This window comes from Dasypus novemcinctus, chromosome 19, assembly GCF_030445035.2.
Source record: "Dasypus novemcinctus isolate mDasNov1 chromosome 19, mDasNov1.1.hap2, whole genome shotgun sequence".
Lineage (NCBI taxonomy): Eukaryota > Metazoa > Chordata > Mammalia > Cingulata > Dasypodidae > Dasypus > Dasypus novemcinctus.
Window position 1 is genome coordinate 12298221 of NC_080691.1, and position 19884 is coordinate 12318104.

At 48.9% G+C, this 19884-nt stretch overlaps 1 long non-coding RNA gene across 1 annotated transcript; it reads right to left on the minus strand.

Moving 5' to 3' along the window:
• Positions 1–1935: 1935 nt before the first annotated feature.
• LOC131274550 (uncharacterized) lies at positions 1936–9825 on the minus strand. The gene is made up of 2 exons (XR_009181778.2): positions 9692–9825; positions 1936–5668 (listed from the first exon to the last, which is right to left on the minus strand). It is a non-coding gene; the product is annotated as an uncharacterized lncRNA (long non-coding RNA).
• Between the last annotated feature and the right edge of the window lie 10059 nt (positions 9826–19884).

The window sequence follows — 19884 nt, forward strand, 5'->3', positions numbered from 1 at the left end:
CCTCCAGGCAAATGACCTCTAAACTCTGGGAATGTCCTGCCTGATAACAGCCTCTTTGTGTACCTGGGGCCTTGGGCCATACCTGATCATTGAAGATGACATTGTGATTTAAGGTGAATACCTGGTTTGGTTCATCTGACATCCTGAACCAGCTGTGTTGGTTTACCCTCAAGGACGTTGAATAGCTAAACTCAGGGAGAAGCCCCGCACTTCTGGGATGGAATCCTCATAAAAACCCGGATGCTAAAGTACAATCGGCTTCCCTGGTTGGTGGCAACTTGCACTTGTTCTTTATTGTGGTAAAATTAAGCCTGGGAGGGGACACTAGGAATTTCACACTAGGTCTTTCCTGGACTCTACCCTATGCAACTTTTTCCTTTGCTAAATTTAATGTGTCCTTTTACTGTCTTAAACCATAACCATGAGTATTTTGGGGGTCCTGTGAGTCCTTCCAATGAATCATCAAGTCTTGGGGACCCCTGACACACTCTCTTAAGTGCTTTACCTACAATACCTCTTGATCTTCCCAACTTTTGGAGACAGATCCTGTCATTATTCTCAGTTTACAAATGAGAAAACTGAGGGACAGCGTGGTTTGAAGCCACCGAAGTGGTTTAGTTAGGGGAGAATACGTCTTTGGAACTGATCTTGCAAAACCTCTCTATTAACTGCAACAGTAAGAATGTTCTGGAAGTTAGCAAGCTCAGGGCTGCAAAACCTTTTGGACAGTGCAGTGATTCATGCCTGCTATAAGATGGTGACCTACATTGCAAAAATTCCCACACGGTTGGATAGAAATGAACAGATAAAAGGGATACATGAATAACAGGAAAATAAAGGGATACATGGAAGGTAGAAGTGGTCAAACTTGGCTATTGATTGACTGTGGCAAGAGATTGTTATGAGGTTGAAGGAGAAATTACAGATTATAGGAAGGTTTGAACCTGAGGGAAAGACTGTTGTTAATCACTGAGGCAGGAAGTTGACAGAAGGAAGGATGGTGAATTCTGTGTAGGGCACCCATGTAAAAATGTCCACTAAATCATGGACTATAGGTGGCTAAGGCTCAGGAGAGAGCTCAAAAGCCAAGAGATCTGAGTCATCAGAAGACAGATAGCAATGTAGATGACTGAAAGGACTGTGTAGAGTGAGAAATAAGAAAGGCCTGGAACAAGGACGGTCAGCAAGTAAGGATTTTTCAGAGGAGAAAGAGCTGGTGAAAACATTGAGAAGGGATGATCAGAAAGCCAGATGAAAAGCAGAAGCACAAGGCAACACAAATGTATTTCCTAATGGAGGGAGTCATCACTAACATCCATGATGTGAAGACATCAAGGAAACCAAGACCCAAAAAGGCAGCCCTTGCACTTAGCACCAACCTTGCTTACTCAGGAGATTTGCAGTGGAGTGGTGCTGGCAGAACCCCAAGTGTTTGCTGGAGGAGTGTGATGGTTTGAAGCAGGATGGATCCCAGAAAACTATGTTCTTAAAGTTAGTCCATTCCTGTGGGTGTGAACCTATTGTACGTGGGACCTTTTGATTAGGTCACGTCAATTAAGGGCCTTTTAATTAGGTTACATCAGTAAGGTGTGGCCCAGGGTGGGTCTTAATCCTCTCACTGGAGTCCTTTATAAGAGAATGGAATTCAGAGGAAGAGAGAGAGAAAGCCAGGGAACCAAGACACTGACAGCAATAAAACGCAGGAGAGAAGGGAGAGACCAGCAGATGCCATCCTATGGCAGAGGACTCCAGGATCACTGGCAGCCAGTCTTCAGGGAGCATGCATTGCCTGACGATGCCTTCATTGGGACATTTTTCTCACCCTCAAAACTGTAAGCTTACAAATAATTTCCTATTGCCGAAAGCCAATCCATGTCTGGTATACTGTATTTCAGCAGCCTAGCACACCAAACCAAGGAGCGAGTGACACATGAGGAAGTGAAACTGCAAGGATAGCAAATGGTCTTGTGAAGTCTGGTTTTGACAGAGAAAATAGAGGCAGAGCCAAACCCACCCAGGGTCCACAAGCCCATTTCTCCTTGTGCTTCATGGGTGGAGATAGAATGTGGCATCATTGTTGGACATCTAGATGGACATTCCCTGTACAGTCAAGAGCTGGGAATGGGAATGGGAATCATGTCATTAGCTTTAGCTGATTATCCCCTGTCCCAATTCCTACTATTTGTTTTTTCTCAATCACAACCATTAAGGGGATGCTCCTCTCATAGGTTGCTATGACAGCAGCATGTCAGAGCCAGCCCCATCTTTAGCTCATACTTTCTGAATTGTCAACCATTCAGTGAGGAGGATGGAAGACTTTGAAATGGAGATTATTGAGCAAAGTCCTATCACTAAAGAAAGCTTCTTTCTTCTTCTTAGAAACTACATATTATAAACCAGTTTTATTGATGTTCAAAGATTCGGGATTATGCGAATGCTAGACTCTTAAATGTCCTTTTTCTTATTAGTAGGCATGTGCTGGTTGTCTTTTCAACATCCATTTCTTTTCTCTCCTTCCAAGAGTTGTGTGACTTTATTTTGGAGAAATCCATCCCTGCTGCAAATGTCATTTGTGTGGTGTTAAACCCAATTTCAGTTTTAGAGGTGTGTCCTCATTGGCTTAAATCTCTTAGTCTAGACATTGGCTTGGAGATGGCCATGCAATTCGATTCAGGTCACTGGAAGAGAAAGGGACTCCCAGGACCAGTGCATGAGCTACCAGAAGAGACCTCCGTCTTCCTCAAACAGAATGGTGAAAGCGATGAGGGCAGAACTGCGGAAGCCATGCAACAGGAGGGCCCAGACCTGCCAGGGGTCAGGGGCTTGGACCTGAAGATGGAGCCAGCACCATGGGCACCTAGGCTAAGGACATTCTTGTGTAGATACAGCAGCCGGGAGAACAGGCCAGGGAAAGGAGTGGATGGGGTCCCCCGAGTTCTCACCAGAAGAGAGGGAAACTTAATCAGGAAGTCACAGATTCCTAAAAACAAGGAGGAAAGAGAAGGAGAAGCACAAGTATAAGCACATAATTTTTCCCAAAAAAAATGTCAAACTTCCATAAGATAATGGAGACATGACTTTTCTGTCATTCCTTTATTAAAAAGTTAAATCTCTTACCAATAACGTTGAAAAGTCACACTTTTGCCAACATTGGTCACTCATCACTATCACTGTAATAACTCTTGATATGTCTGACAAATATCTGATGGAGATGAACTTCTAATCATGTCTCTCATTTTGCCAAAGACCTAGGATTTACTCCGCATCCCTCTCTCAAGTCTTTCCTACATTTGTAGACAAGAATAAAAGAACATGCCAGATCTCTTTATAGAGCAAACAGTCCTGTCCTTTTTCTTACCAAAGTCATGCAATCCTAATCTTCCTCGACCTCCCCAATAAGCCAGTTCAGTACACTAATAAAAGCCGGATGTTTCAAAAGCAGCAGCAAATCTTATTAAAGTAGCCCCTCCCATCCCCAGACCTGGTTATCACAGACACCTTATGGTGGAGAACCATTAGCACGATATGAATGCATTACAGAGAACCAAATAAAGATGAGAATTAGTTCTGACAAAGTAAATCTCAATTCAATTTAGACCAGTGATTTATTTGATTCCACCTTTTCTCCAGCTCTTGCATGAATAAAAATGCAGATTAAAAATTTCCCATGGGCTGGTTCATTTTTGTTGTATCAACGAGTAGCTCAAAAAGTAAGACAAGTCTCCATGGATCCAAATGGAAGGAAAGAATCTGTGCTCTAAACCACTGTGCTCTAGAAGAAGTGGTTCCAGAGAAATATTAGTTCTAGAGAAAACAGAAGCAAATAAATAATCAACAGGCTATTCTGGGTTTTTGCTTTATTTTCATACCTCGTGGAATACTTATACCAAATAATTTTCTCATGGAAAAATCTCCATTATTATGCCACCACTGTCCTGCTCTCATCAACTGAAGTTTACACATTCCTTACCTTTCTAACACCCTTACCAAGCAATCAGAAGGAATGGGAATTATCTTCAGCTTTTAACATACAGAAAAGGAGATGTCAAAATGCCTTCATCTTTTCCTTAACCCTTCTGAATGCATTAATCTATTCTTCAAGTGATCTCCTATTTATAAAAGAGCCCCAAAATAAGAAAGATGGCATTCCTCCTCACATGTCAGTGACATGAGGGCTTTGTAGCCATGAGTGGTAGGCTGACTAATGACCCTGGAGCCTCTGAACGTTACCTTCTATGGCCAGCGGGACTCAGCAGATGTGATTCACTGAAGGCTCTTAAAAGGGGCATTATCCTGGATTCTCAGGATGGTCCTGACGCAATCACAGGGGTCTTATAAGAGGCAGAAGATTAGATGGACAATGGAGAGATAAGACCAAAACAGAGAGTTGTGAAGATGTTACTGTGCTGGCTTTGAAGATGTGGGAAAGGGTCATCAATCAGGGAATATAAGGAATGTACTTCCAGAAACTGGAGAAGGCAAGGAAATAGAGTCTCCCTTACAGCCTCCAGAAGGTACCAGACCTACCCACTCCTTGGTTTCAGCCATGGAAATCTCATTTTGGACTTTGAGCCTCCAGAACTTTAAGAAAATAAAGTTGAGTGGTTTTAAGCCATTAAGTTTGTGGCAATTTGTTACAGCATCAACAGGAAACTAATATACCACATTTACTTCTTTCCTTTTATCAGTATGATGGTTGGCTCATACCCTTTCTTCTATATACAATATAGAAGGCAGAAAGAACTGATTGTATATGTGTGCAACCATGTAATTTTGTCTTCATTATTAAGCCAAAGGCCCCCTGGACGTAGGAACTTCTTGAATATACATCTCCCAAGTACTGGGCAGATGTCCACCTCCTTGTGTCCCCAGGCTGCTAGTTTACTACTTCAACTAGGTAGTTGAGCAAGGACCTCAGGAAGAACAAATCAACGATGGAACTGCAGTGAGGATCACGTATGCATGGGCCACACCTGGTCTGACTGGCTTGGAAGGCTCCAGGTGATAATGCCACCTTCAACCACAGCTTCCTGAGCTGAGAAGGTTTCTGGGCCCAGTAAAAGTCAGTGATGCCCTCCACTCATCCTTGCCCCTCCTTTCGTTTCTCACTCCTTTATTGGATAGCGTAGAGGAACCCTTCCGGAATCCATTCTGGCTGGTCTATGGCAGGTGGGCAAATGCAGCACCTGAACAGGAATTCCAGTTCCACAGCACACAGACCAAGATCCCCTGAAGCCAGCAGCTGTCACTCACCTCTCAGGAGCTTCCTAAGAGCATGGAAGTTTTCCCATTGTGCTGTGGGGGTAAATACTTTCCATAATGTAAAATAGAAACTGCACTTTGGGTCAGCTCAGGTAGATTTTCTTACTTATGATGGAGGCTTTTCCCATTGCAAGTAAACTTATTGGTTGGTCTTAAATTATTTGAGGTCAACATTATGTCCAGAGGTACATACTTTTTGTTGTTGTTCTGTTTTGTTTTGTTTTCTTAGAGGCCAATAGCAAGCATTTAACAATGCTAGACTTTGTATGCAAAGAATGACTCAATTCAGGATAGTTTCCTTATAGAAAAAGCTGTTCTTAACTTTCATGACATGATAGCTCCCAAGTAGTTAAGGTGGCTGTGAGAAAAGTCTGTATGTTGATAGAGATACTGCGGTCCTTTATCACTGAAAGGGAAGGGAAGAGAAAGACAAAGAATTATTAATGGGATCCCTGGAAAGTGAATTGGTTCGACAAGCAGCTTACAAATGAGAACTATAAACTCTGAACTCCATTTGGTTAGAAATGTCATATTCCTTCAGGGAACTACCAATAAGTGACTCTGCAGGACCCGTAGACAATTATCCCTGTAGAGAGATGACAAGTTACAAATGAGCTTAAGGTGTCAGCTGCTTGAATGATAATGTTCACTGCATTCCAGTGGCCCTTTGCTGCCTTCTTTCTCAGCCCTTGCACTCTCGGTGAGCAGTCATGGCCAAAGGCCCCTCCGCCATCTTTGAGTAAATCTGCCAAGGAATCCCAGTCTTGCCCACTGAAGTCTCTCTGTCCTGGGGGTGCAGATCCAGATGACACCAAAGCCCAAGAAGGGAAAGGCTTTGGGGATGGTTGACCAGCCTCCCTGTAGGTATAAATTCCTGGATGCTCAAAGCGGGCTGCTGGGAATGAAAAATTGCAGTGAGCAGGAACCATTATTAGTGCAAGAAGCTGAGGGGGCCAGAAACCCAGGGGCCCCCTGAGCCACCCACAGGTCTGCAAACCACCAGGACCAAGAGAGCCGAGGCCCGCACCTGTGCTGTGGAGCTGAGGGTTGGCCTCTCCCCGGGAAATATTTCCCCTGTTTAAGGACTTAGGTCCACTTTAAGGACCTCCCCAGCAGCTCCGCACAGGCACTTCCGCTGATACCTCATGGGGGCACACTGGGTCATGTGACCACAATGTCTGCTGGGAGAAGGAGTGTGTTGGGCTGGGCACATCCATGCAGGGGACAAAATTAAGGTTTTGTAAACAAAGGATAGCATTTGAAAGACTGACAATACAGATAGTTGGTAACAATGAGGAGCAACTAGGACTCTCCTAGATTGCTAGTGGAAATATCACATGGCACAGCCATTTGGAAGACAGTGAGATCGTTTATTATTAGTTTGAACACACGTTTACTATATGACCCAGCAATTCCACTCTTAGTGTTTACCAGTGACAGGTGAAAACATACATCCCCACACAAACCCACACAACAGCTTTGTCCATAACAGCCAAAACCTGGAGGCAAAGTCAGTGCCCGTCACCAGGTGAGAGGCTAGCAAATGGTGCTATGCCCAGACCATGGAGTACTTCCCGGCTGGGAGTAGGAGGAAGTCACCAAACACATACCAACATGGATGAATCTCATAAGCATTTGCTGAGGGAAGGACGCCAGACACAACATACTCTGAGCCTCTAGTTTATAGGCTATTCTAGAAAGGACAAATCTTTACAGGGACAGAAAAAGGATCAGTGTTTTCCGGGTCTGGAGTTCATAGGGGTATTGACTGGGAAGAGAAAATTTGGGGAGGGGGTGATGGAAAGGTTCTATATCTTGATTGAGGTGGTGGTCGCAGATGTATGCATTTGTCATGAAGGCATCAAACCGTACATTGAAAATGGGTGTATTTTACTGTATTTAAATTATATTTTAATAGTTTTCTTTTAAAACTATTCATTCAATAAACTAAAAATACACAGGGTACCCCAAACATGACCACTTTCATCACACATAGCAGTCCCATCCCAGTCTGACCCAGCCATCACCTTCTACCTAGACAATTGCCAGAGGCCCCAGACAATCTTCCTGCTTCCACTCTTTGTTCGTGTTCAGTCTTCCCTAGCAGCCAGAGTGAGTCTTTCAAAAGGCAAAATACATTTTGTCACTCCTTGGTTTAAAATGCTCCAAACACGTCCTCTAGGTTCAAATAAAATCTGAGGGTTCTTACCATGTGTATCAAATAGGATTAGGTTCAGCTGAGAGTCAAAGATGGTTCCCCAAAAGCATGCCTCAAACAAAAGAGAAGTCAGTCCATTGTGCACTCTCACTTCCGTGGAGGTGAGAAACTGTTAACCCAGCGCTGGTGTCAGAGACCCAGATTCTCCTACTTGTGCCACTGTGCAAACTTGCATTCCTAATGTCACTTCATGATCCAAGATAGAGGCTAGCCCTCCAGCCATTACTTCCAATTCTACAAAAGGCATGCTTTCCTCTTTTTTGCATACACACCAAGGAAATTTCAGGCACCATTTCCTCTGTCATATCATAAGGTCATCACAGGACCTTATGGGAAAGAAACCCTACAGGACCCTACAGGGAAAAGAAAGCTGGAAAACATAGTCATCGTTCTGGGTGGAAACAAGCCCAGCTAAAAACCAGGGTTTCTATATCTGAGGAAAGGAAGTGAGAATGGATTCTGGGGTTCACCTCCAGCACCAGGCTCACCTGGCCAGTCAGGGAAGGAATGGGCTGGCCCCTGCCCACCTCCGTGACCTCACCACCCCCTCCTCCCTCTATCCTTCACTCAGCTACACCCACATTCCTTCTTGCTGTTCCTCCAGCAAGCAAAGTTTATCCCAGTTTCATTTCCCCTCTCCTGTGTAGACAACTCTTTCCAAATATTCAAAGCCCTTAGAGCTCATTTCATTCCAGTCTCCAAAGTCGACCTTCCCAAAGGAGCCTTTGAGGCCCACCCATCTAAAACCGCCCCCAGGTCCTGCACGATTCATTCACCCAGCTCCATCTTGCATCCTGATACTGGAGATCTGGAGATGGGTTTAAAGCCTTTCAAATTAGGAGAAAACAACCCCACCTCACCTGACACAGGCACACACCAGCACAAACCACCCCTGAGTACCTGGGTGGCTTCCCGGGGGGTCCAGTCTGTGGGTAATGACTGGAAAAAGGATGTGCAACTCTAACATCACCGAGCAGTGTTCCTGGGGAAGTGATCTGGAATATCTGCGCCTTCCCAGCCTTAGGGAGAGGCTCGGCAAGAGAGGAGGTGATTCTTGGGGGTTGCTGCAGGCTTCCAGGGCCCTGGTTCTGAGCGCTGAAGCGATTCCGAACGACTCATCAACCCCGGGGCTCTTCAGGCCTCCGGATCCCTCGCTCTGGCGCGAGCGGCCAAAAGGTGACATGGTCGCTTTTTCTCGCCTTGACCGGCTCACTGAAGGGCGCACAGGGCCGGCCGCTTCCGGGGCTGCAGGCCCCTCCTCCCCGCCCCTGCCGGGACCCGCCCGGTGTCGCTCCATCCTGGAGCAACTCAGTGCGCTTGATCCCAGTGGCGCTAGATCCCTGGCGCTTGATCCCAACGGCAACAGGCACGATTCCAGCGCTCCAGTGAACGCCCCGGCGTGTACCGGGCGTCGAGGGTGCCCACCGCGGCCCCGCCCTGGACCAGCATTTGCTCTGCACATCCCGCTGTCCTAAGACCAGAGGACTAGGGGGATGGCCTGGCGGGGTCAGGACCCCTGGGAGGCCCGCCTCTGATAGGGAGCCTGGCACCCACCTTGCCAGACGGCAGCGCCGCTGAGCCCCACGAGCCCGGGAGCAGCCGCCCCCAGCAACCCCCAGGCCACATCCGACCGAATCTGCCGCGTGTGTCCAGGGGAGTGGCAGATTTCGGCCGAGGTGGGGACCCGGGTGAGCGGCGCCAGGAAAGCGTGTTCCCCTGTGGGTCAAGACCCGCTTTGGGGACCCCACACTCAGAGGGAAGGAGACGCAAAAACTGTAATCCTGGCGCCTCCCACACTTCGCGCTGCGGTGGCGCGGGTGGGGGCCCCACGATTTCAGAGCCAGGGGGCGCAAAGATTTGCTCCATCTCTTCCATCCTCACCAACTGACCGAGCTGGAGAAGGGGCGGGGCCTCCCGGTGGGGGAAAGAGGGCGCAAGAAGCCGGGCCACCCTGTTCCCAAGCTCACAGGGTGACAGTGTCGGGTAGGAAGTGGAGCCCTGTGGACCCGGTGCCTGGAGACGCTCAGCTGACCCTTTCCCTCAGCGCCACCCCCTCCAGCACCAGCCAGACGCGCTCCCAGGGGGCTCGCTCCCCACAGGCGCCCCAGGTGGGCCCTGCGCCCCCGCCCGACCTCCCCTCCCCCCGGGCCACCCCAGGTTCGGGCTCCCCGCGCCCGGGCGCCCGCAGGAAAGGGCCCGCCCCCGCCTCACCTCCGGCTCGCACGCGCCCAGCCGGGGTCCGCGCCCTCGGAGAGTCGCCTGGTCCCCGCTGCTCCCGCCGCCCGCGCGGGCCCCGCCGGCTGCCCCGTGCCCCTAGCCCGCGACAGGTGCGGCGGCCGCGCCCCGGGCCGGCCCGGGGGATGCTCGCGCGGGCGCCGCGACAACTTTCCGGGCGCCACCGCCGCGGCCTCTGCGGGCTCCTCCCCGCCCGCAGCCCCACCCCCGGGTAGGCGGGGAGCCGGGAGCCCCGCTCCCCAGCCCGCGGCGGTGCCGCGGCCAGAGGATATGCGGGGACAGGGGCGCCTCTGGCGCGGGGGAGCGGAGTGGTGGCAGCCCCAGGGAACTCTCCCCAGACAGCCAGGGGTGGGGGCCCTGCACCTCCCTCCCCCAGGGCCGGTGGTGGCACTCCCTGGCGGCAGCCCACTCGGTCACGTCTATCCCCAAAGGCCCATGGGGCCAATATGGAAAGATCTCGAACTACACTTTTTTAAATAAAATTGTATTGAAATATATCAATCATACATGAATATACGTAAACAATAAGTGTATAGTAAAAGTTGTGAACTTATAAAATATGCCTATCCTCATCCATCTCCGCGACGGTTACCCTTTTAAATGGAAAAAAGCAAAGCACAAAACCAGTGCGGGGTGACCGGAAACCCCCAGCAGTAGAGTTCTCAGGAAGGCAACTGAGACTTGGGGAGAGAAAACAGAATTAACTTTTCAATCCGTGTTCTTTCCATTCTGTTTGATTTATTTTCTCCACGTGCTTGTATTGTCTGTTCAGGGAAACAAACAAAAACAAACGCTTCAGTTCCCCGCAGATTTGCTGCCCTGAGCAGTTGGCAGAAGCTGGCTTCCCCCTCCCCAGGATCTTCCCTCTCTCAGCTCTGCTGTCGCCTTTCTCCCAGCTGCCGCGGGGGTGGCTGCAGATCCTCCTGAGATCTGGATTCTGAGTCCCCTTCTGGGACATCCAGGGCAGAAGGCGGGCAGCTGGGAGGCCAGACTCTGGCAGGGAGAGGCTCAGACCTGCGCCACCCGCCGTTCCCTGAGGATTCCGGCAGGAGCGCCTGGCAGTGCCCTGTGTGTCCTGAGCGCCTCAAGGACAGGGCTCAGGCGACAGCAGAAGGGAGGGCTTCTAGGTCATGTGAGACCTGCATTCCCCGCCTCAGGAGCACCTTCCTGAGGCCTTCTGAGCCCAGTAATTCTTTTTCATAATTACTTCCTTATTTTTAAATAAGCTTTAGATTACATAAATGTTACATTAAAAATGTAAAGGAGCCCCGTGTGCCCCAGCCCTTTCCCCCTCCTCCCCTTCCCCCCACTAACAACCTCCTTCGTTAGTGCCGCGCTGCTGTTACAGTTGATGAGCTCATTGAAGCATTGCTGCTAACCACGTCTAGAGTTGACATTATGGCGGACACTTTGTTCCTCCCACCAGGGAACATGAGCCCCACCGAAGGAGAAACGGGGCTGGGCGGGGAGGGCGCCCCCAGCTAGGGAGGCCTTCTCCCAGCTCGATGGGGCTGGGCGGGGACCCCTCACAGTTTCCCCAGGGGCTCCCCTTCTCCACAGCGGAAACGGCAGCTGGGGAACTAGCGAGGTCAGAGAGGTGACTACAGTGTCGGTTCTACTAGCAGCAATTATGAAACCCCGACCTGGACGATGAGTGCATTTCCTTGAAAAGTTTTAAACTTCTGAGTTGAGTGAGACCTGGAATGGGTTCCGGCTTCCCTGGCTTAGGAAAAGAACCTGCTTCTCCCTTCCTTTCTCCCACCAGAGATTATGGAAATCAACCCCAAACAGTGTGTCCTCCTTCGAACTCTTGCTCTCCCTCCTCTCTGCAGGTCCACGGTTTCCAGCTTCCATCCCGCTACCCCTACCGTGTCTTTCCTTCTGGCACCAAATATCGCTCTCCTAGCTGTGGACCAAAGGGAGGCTCTGGAGCTCTCAGAGCATGGCCGTCATCAGAGAAGGGAGTGGCTGGGAGCAGCCCAATGCCCTCCCGCCCCTGGCCCCAGAGCTTCCCGTCCTCTTCATCTCAGGAAGAACATACCTGCCTTGCGCTGGACACTTGTTGTGTTCCATTCCCTTTTTGAATATCTTGCTTGTTTATTTGTTTACTTGTTTATTGCCTGTTTCTAACACGACCCCTTGCCCTCTTCCTCATTGGCAGATCTCTGGAGGATGGTGTCTGACCTGCTCAGCCTGCTTCAAAGAGTGCCTGGGACAGTGTGTGCAGGAGGATAAGCATCTGCCAAGTGAATGAACCCTGGGAAGTTGTATTTATATTTTTATAAACTTTATCTTTAGAAAAGTTTTAGATTTACAGAAAAATACACCAAAGGTATAGGGCATTCCCTTATAACCCCTTACACACACACCCACACACACAATTTCCCCGATTAGTAACATCTTACATTAGTGTGGTACATTTGTTACAATTGATGAACCAATATTGGGTATTATTATTGATCAAAGGAAATAGGTTACATTATGGTTTATACTTTGTGCTGGAGATGGTTTTATAGGCTTTGATAAATATATAATATCATGTGTCTATCACTGCAGTATCAAATGGAACAATTTCACTGCCCTAAAAATGCCGTGTTCCACCTATTCAACCGACCCCTCCCCTCTGAACCCTTGGCAACCACTATCCTTATATCAATGCTACATGTTCTTCCAGTAACACAAGATAATAACTACAGTAACAGCAAATCTACTTTTGACCATGGTCACACTCCCTCCTTATGTTTGCCCATTCCTCAGTCTTGAGGATTTAGAATCATGTCCACTCTGACAGCTTCAGGCTGAGAGGGGATGTGGATGTTATGGGGCCAATGGAAGGAATTGTTTCACTTGCACTTGTAGGTACTCCTTTTTTGGGGGGGATGGAAACTGTCCATCATCATCACTTTGTTGGCTTTCTAGGGCAAGCCTGGAAACTGGAGAGTATGGGTTGGTGGCAACTCTGCTGGAATTCAGGGCTCAACCACATAGGAACAATCTGAAGATTTAAGTCTCCCAGAGATCTATTTAAGGGGTATATTGAAAATTATAGGTTTAAATAAAAGGAGTAGAAGAATCATGAGTAGAAGAATTATACATGAGGATAACTGTTTTATATTGAGGAAATAAAATATCATAAATTCCCAAATAAGGAATTTGTCTACTTGATTTCATGACACCGTGTGCCTTGCCTCTGGTGTCTACATGTCCTGGGAGCACTTTTGTTTGAGGCTTTGTTTACTGTGTCATTTTGGGTGTTTGGCCGAGACCTGCAGAAGTGTAGCCTCCACAGTGACCTCCCGACTCACCTTGAAATCTTATAGCCATAACAATTCTCTTTTATTTAATGGTCCCCCCTTTTGATAAAGGTCTTTTTCCAATGCATCGCTGGTTAGCACTTGGTAATTATCCTCAGTGCCAGGAAAGCTCATCCCCAGGAGTCATGGCCCACATCGGGGAGAAGGTAGTGAGTTTATTTGCTGAGTGTGGTTTAGAGAGAGGCCAATTTAAGTAACAAGGAGGTTTTCAAGAAATAACTATTATACATTAATTATAATTAGGCTGTTTCATTTCTACAGGAATAAGGTTTATAAGTATAAGCATCAAGATGGAGGACTTGGCATATTGGCCTCTTTCCTTTTATTAGGCAGGGCTTATATATCCCAGAAATTTTTGTCTTTTTATTTGAGAAAATAGCAGGATTTCCCCAGGATAGAGATTTAATAATTTGTTAGCTACTGTGTAGGCCTCTCTCTCGAGAACACATACCTAAGACAAACACGGATACATTCATATCCCGTCGAAGTATGCTCTAGGTGCATTTTTCCTTGAAGTTGAGTATATCAGCCCCATTTTACCAAGGATGAAATAAAGATTCTGAATCTCCTAGCTGGTAGTAATAATAACAACCATCATACTAATATTTGTGGAGAACTTGCTTTAAGTTATACAATTTTCTAAGCATACCATTTCAGCTAGTTCATTTAAGCCTCGTAAACCCTGTGAGTACATTCTGAGAAGGAGGAAAACAACCCCTGCAAGCAGCAGCTAGCCTCGCGCTCTCAAGCTAGGCCACGGTGTACTCCTGATGAGTCGTTTCATAGACCGCCCACATCAGACAAGGCTCGCTGGGACCGTGATGAAGCAAGGAAAATCACACACACACAGAAGCACTCTACAAGAGTGTAAACAAAGGCAAAACATGCATGTCAGCCAAACCACACAAGAGATCCAGCATCCCTCCACCCCAGATAATAGGCATAACTGCTGATTCATTACCAGTCACAGCTCAGGCCTTCCTCCATTCTCCTCCCCTTCTAGACAAGAATTACTATGATGCCTAAGAAAAGAATTGCCAACTTCCTAGGAGAATCCAATCTAGAGTCACGTACGGTTTGCGTGAACCACCCCAGTATCACCTACAACGTCTCCAGTCCCCTAAGTTCTTTCTGTCACCCCTCACTGGGGTCCTCCTGGTGGGAGATCCCTGGGGCAGTGGGTGAGCAACCTGACCGCATTCGGCAGCACCCGTGGTCCTCGGCTGAGGGGCACTGACAGTGCTCTTAGTAGACCCTCACCACGTAGAAGGAAACTCATGTTCATGGAGCTTCAGTCCCTTGACCACGGCCGGCACTAGGGCACTTACCCCGGGCCCAGCAGTCTGGCGATAGCACTCCCACTGGAAACCATATGCTAGAGTGAGTGTCTCCAGCATGGGCCCTTCTCTGACACTGACCAACAGCAAAGCAAGTACCAGCTGAGAGACAAACATCACAGCCACGGGTGAGGAATGTGCTCCCATCTAAGGACCTTGCTCCCACGCCCAGGAAAATCCCATCTGAGCACTGAAAATGGTCCCCAAAACCTTCACTTCTAGAGTCCCCTCAGTCTACCTTGTGAGACAGCGGGCACTGGAAGAACTTGAATATCAGGGGAAATTTAAAAATAATATTTCGTCATGTTGCCAGTTTCCATGGGTTGAGGCTCTAACAAGAAATGAAGAGAGGAAACGCATCAGCTTTTCTACAGATGGGCTTGTTTAGGTTTTAATCAGCACCAGGTAGGTCTGGATTATAAAAGATCATCAAGAGGCGTAACGTGGGCTCAGCTGGACGAACTCCTTGGCCAGAGTCCATGGAAAATCATCCCGGAGAGGGAAACTGGAATTAGAGTCTTTGGATAAAAAGAGCTGGGGGGGATTGAAATACAAAAATAATAATAAGGAGATATCCAAACAAAATACTCAAAGACGTGTCTAAATGTTCAAAAGGCAGTAGTTTAAAAAATAAATTAATTAATTTTTTTTAAAAGGCAGTATTTTGGTATGGAATAAAATATAAGGCTTTTATAATAATCTTTTGAACAACATCAAGCAGGATTTTCTTCTACCTCTATATTTTTGTTAGCTGTGCAACTTTGGGCAAGATACCTAAATTCTCTGTGCATCGCTGACTTCAGCTCTGTCATGGGGGTCATATGAGTAGGGCCCCCTAAGGTAACGCGAGCATTGGATGAGGTGATTAAGGAAAGTGCTTAGCAGGCTGGCACAGAACAAGGGCTTGCAAATACTACGATTTGCCTGAGCACCATTCAGACAAATCCATTTGCCTCTTCCCAGATCTCACAGAGTGAGTCTCAACTCAGTATCATCATCATCATCTTCCTCAGCTCTCCGCGTGAACCTGGTAAAATTTAAGCCAGCCTCTTAGCTCAGGTCCTCCTAGAAGCAGACGCCGAGACGGGATGAGACAAGCATGGGGTTTACTGGGAGAAACGCCTGTGAGCGGCAGTGAAGGCAAGGAGCATCTTCCAGACGTGACGCAGCCTGACAACCGTGAGAGGAGACAAGGAAGGACAGCGGCCGGGCAGGAGTTGCCTCATGAGACAGCCGGCTTGTGAGAGTCTTGCCGGGCCACTGGGAAGTCCCTTTCTGGCGGAGTCCTGCTTCCCGCAGCGATGGACCTGCAGGCCAGTGAAGCAGCCTCTGCAGGATCCTGGGAGTGGGCCACGAGAGCAGCAGTGGGGCTGCCCGGCAGCGGGGGCACTTGGGAGCAGAGACCCAGGCACTGGGAGAAGAAAGCCGTGGGAAGAAGCCACCCAGGCCCCGGTACCTTGTAATGGTAGACTTAGGAAACCAAGGCAGGTGCAGGGCCTTGTTCTCGAATCCCAGTGGCCAGCCCTGAGGTTCTCCTGCTGGGACTTCAGTAAGAGTCACACCGTGTCTCTGCCCCAGTAAACACCCCCAACATCAGAGGGTCTGCGCTGACAGCTGGCACCCTTTCCTATTCTGGGCCCCACTCAAAGCTGCACCTTTCGGTGCCCTAGGGCCCCTGGGCTGGAGCAGAGCTCCCAGGTGGGGAATGTGTTTCCTCCAGACCCAAAGAGGCCCAGCAAGCCCAGGGCTTCCCTGCTGTGGCTGAGGCTGGAGCAATCTGCTATTCATTTGGGAGATACTCTCTCCGCATGCCCGGGACCATGAGATGCACCTTTCAGTCTCATTGGAGCACGTCTTTCCAAGGTCTGGAGGGCGCCGGTCACCTTCTGCTCATCTGGCCCTTTGGCATGAGGCCATTGATGTAACGGGTCAGTGGGGCCTTCAGCAGGATGGCCGGGCCACCCACATCCCTGTGGACTCTCTTGACAGCGGGCAGGAGCATTCACCCAGCTGTGAATGGATATTGTTCACCCCATGAGACTACAAACTGCTGTGTGTGCACACACCCTCTGAATTGCCATGGAAAAGCTATTCACTAAATGGGGTTGCAGTCAAAGCGATGATGCCAAAGCTTTAGGATCTGTCCCTGGCAGTAAAGTCCCTGCACCCTGGGGTATGTGCATCCTTAACTTTCTATATGTTGCTAAATTGCTCCCCAAAATGGTTGCACCAATTGGCAAGCTGTGTTTGAGGTCACAAGGTTTTGTAATTTCTGAAAGGAGAGGATTTTCCAGAAGCCTGCCCTTGTGTATCTTCTTTTGTGTGCCATTCTTCTGGCTTGACTTTATGACTCTGCCGTGGGTGTTTTTGTTTTTCAGGGAAACACTCATCTTAATGTTGCCCCATTTAATTTCACTGCTGTCAAGGGGCAGAATTAAGTTATTCCTCTTTCTGAAAGGATGATCTAAGTAGGGAATAATGAATGCAAAATGCTGTAGTTAAACATCAGCCGATAAGCTGATGGATGGGCTGCCACTTAGATTATGCTATGAAAGGAAAGAAAGTGATATTTAATCATTTGCAAAAAAATAAAAACGGCGATGATGGATCTGGTGTATGTTGACTTTGAGTGACTCGCTACAGGAAATCGTTATTTCCCAGCTAGTAGGAGGGACAAAGAGTGCAACGCAACGATGCACCACGGCTTTCAAGAGCACAGCGGGTCTCCTGAACTGTTTAAACGTAAGAGCTATTGCAAGTCAGCTCTGATTTGATTAGAGCCTTCTTTATCCAAGTGGCAGATTGGTAGCCCATTGTCTTCGTTTGCCAAAAGCTGCTGATGCAAAGTACCAGAAATGAACTGGCTTTTATAATGGGATTTTTATTTAGGGTAAAAGCTGACAGTTCCGAGGCTGTGAAATGTCCAAATCTGGACATCAGCAGAGATGCCTTCTCACCAAAGTCAGCGGCCATGTGGTGAAGCAAGATGGCGGCTGTCACTGCTTATGTCTTCCCCTTCCCCTCAAGGCTCACCTTCTCTCGGAGCCCAATCCCAGCCTCCTCCCTCCATCTTGGCTGCTCCACTGTCTTCCCGAATTCAGCTGTGAGCTCTCAGGCATATGGCTCTTCTCTCCCTGGGCCTCTGCTCTTTTGGTCCTCTTGGCATCTTCTCTCCTTGACCTCAGCTGTGGGTGAAACTGAGGTCCTTTCTCTCACATGCAGGATCAAACATGCAGACTCCCTTTTCCTGTGTCTCCATTTATTTCAGACCCTGCAAGAGGGTGGAGACTCAACCTGAGTCACGCCTCGCTGCTGTAGCCCAACAAATGGGCCTCACACCCACAGGAATGGATTCGTTCAAAAACAATCTTTCTCTTTTTTGGGATTCATAGAACTTCAAACTGCCACCCCACGAACCTACTTTTGTTAGATCTACTCAGTGGTTTTGTTTGTTTGCTTTTGTGTTTTTTGCCAACTTTACAAAATGAGGAGATTTGACATAATTGTGTAGATTTTGGGTACCCCTGGAGAAACTGGAAGATCTAGCCGTGTAGGGTCAACATTTGTGCGTGGCCACACTAGCGGAGTTTGACTTGGGGCCACTTAGTTGAGAAGGCACCCTGCTCTTCTTCACCCCAGGCCCCTCCACTCCCTATCAGCCCCCAAATCAGAGGCTGGGTGTGAGTTCATTCATCTTTATTAATGCAGTGGTATTTTTCTTGGAAAAAAGAAGGATTTCTTGAGATTACCATTTATTATCCATGTGACCCTGACTGAGTTATTTAAACTCCTTCTGTACAAATCTGCATTAATGGCCTGCGGCAGCTGTCCAGATCACCAGAGATCTGGACAACAGAGATCAACGCTCTCAAGTTCTGGAGGCCATATTTCAACAGAACTTGGCCAAAGTCGAGGCGTGGGCATGGCCGCGGCCCCTCACAGGCTCCGGGGGTCCTTCCAGCCTCGCCGGCTCTGTCCCTGGGCTCGCGGCCGCCTCGCTCCCGCGGTGAGCCCAGGCCGCCGCTTCTGCTTGTCAGCTCTCCCTGTCTCCTTCTCGAAGGATGCTTGTGCAGCATTTCGAGCCTGAATTTGTTTCCCGAGGCTGTCCTGACACACTCCGGCCAACCTGCTAACTTAGCACAGAGGAAGGCCATTGTCCCTCCGCCCGGGGCCTGAAATCCAGGGGGCGCAGGCTGGGCCGCGGCCCTGCAGAGTCCACCTCGTCTGCACATGGTTTCCGTTTTGCTGTCTCCTCTTGCTGTAAGGACAGGTGCCGCTGGAGTGAAGGCTCACTCAGGTAATCCAGGACGACCTCATCCTGGGATCCTTAACCTAACTACGTCTGCAAAGCCCCCTTTCCCAATAAGGTCCATCCGCAGGTTCCTGGGATTAGGACACAGACTGGCTCTGGGAGCAGCCACCAGCCTCTGGCCCCACCCCGAGGGCTGCCGTGGGATTAACCTGTCGGGTCTGAGTCAAGGGCTGCCCCGGGCGCACGGGGTATCCTAGGAGTGGGAGCTGAGTTAATATTACTATTATCCAAGACAGAATTCGAGGGGGAGGAGAGACAGAGGGCGATAAGCTTCAAAGTAAATGAGAGAGCACGCTTTTTGTAACAAAGAATAATATCCTACATGACTAATACACAAACCAAAGTTTTCCATGTTGAAAGAAACAATTTTTTTTTTTTAAAGATTTATTTATTTATTTAATTCCCCCCCCCGCCCCCCCGGTTGTTTGTTTTCCGTGTCTATTTGCTGCGTCTTGTTTCTTTGTCCGCTTCTGTTGTCGTCAGCGGCACGGGAAGTGTGGGCGGCGCCATTCCTGGGCAGGCTGCTCTTTCTTTTCACGCTGAGCGGCTTTCCTCACGGGCGCGCTCCTTGCGCGTGCGGCTCCCCCACGCAGGGGACACCCTTACGTGGCACGGCACTCCTTGCGCGCATCAGCACTGCGCATGGCCAGCTCCACACGGGTCAAGGAGGCCCAGGGTTTGAACCGCGGACCTCCCATGTGGTAGATGGACGCCCTAACCACTGGGCCAAAGTCCGTTTCCCTGAAAGAAACAATTTACATCACCTGTTAGAAATAAACCTTAGTACTGCTGTGATAAATACACAGAAAAGATAAATGATGGGGGAAAAAAAAGGTAAGTGATGAAAAACTTAATGAGCCCAGAAAATCACTGAGATTTCCACAGGGTTTCTTCCCAAATGTGAGCAAGAGGCGTGTGGCTTCTGGGACGTGCACTGCGTCCTTCGGGCATTTGGGGACCCCTCTCCATCCCTGTGTGCTGCGGTGGCAGCGGCCCATGGTGACCCGGAAGAACTTACTGGGACCCAGAGCAGAGGGGCTTTTGCAGAGGCGGGGCGGCTCGGGGTTTGAAGGCAGGAGCTGGATTCCGGGCGGCTCCTCATCTCTCTTCAGGTGTGCGGCCTCAGTCCGCCGATGTCCTCTCTCTGAAGCTTTTAGCTTAAGACGGGAATCCTTACACCTTCCTTCCAGGCTCACCATGGCGATT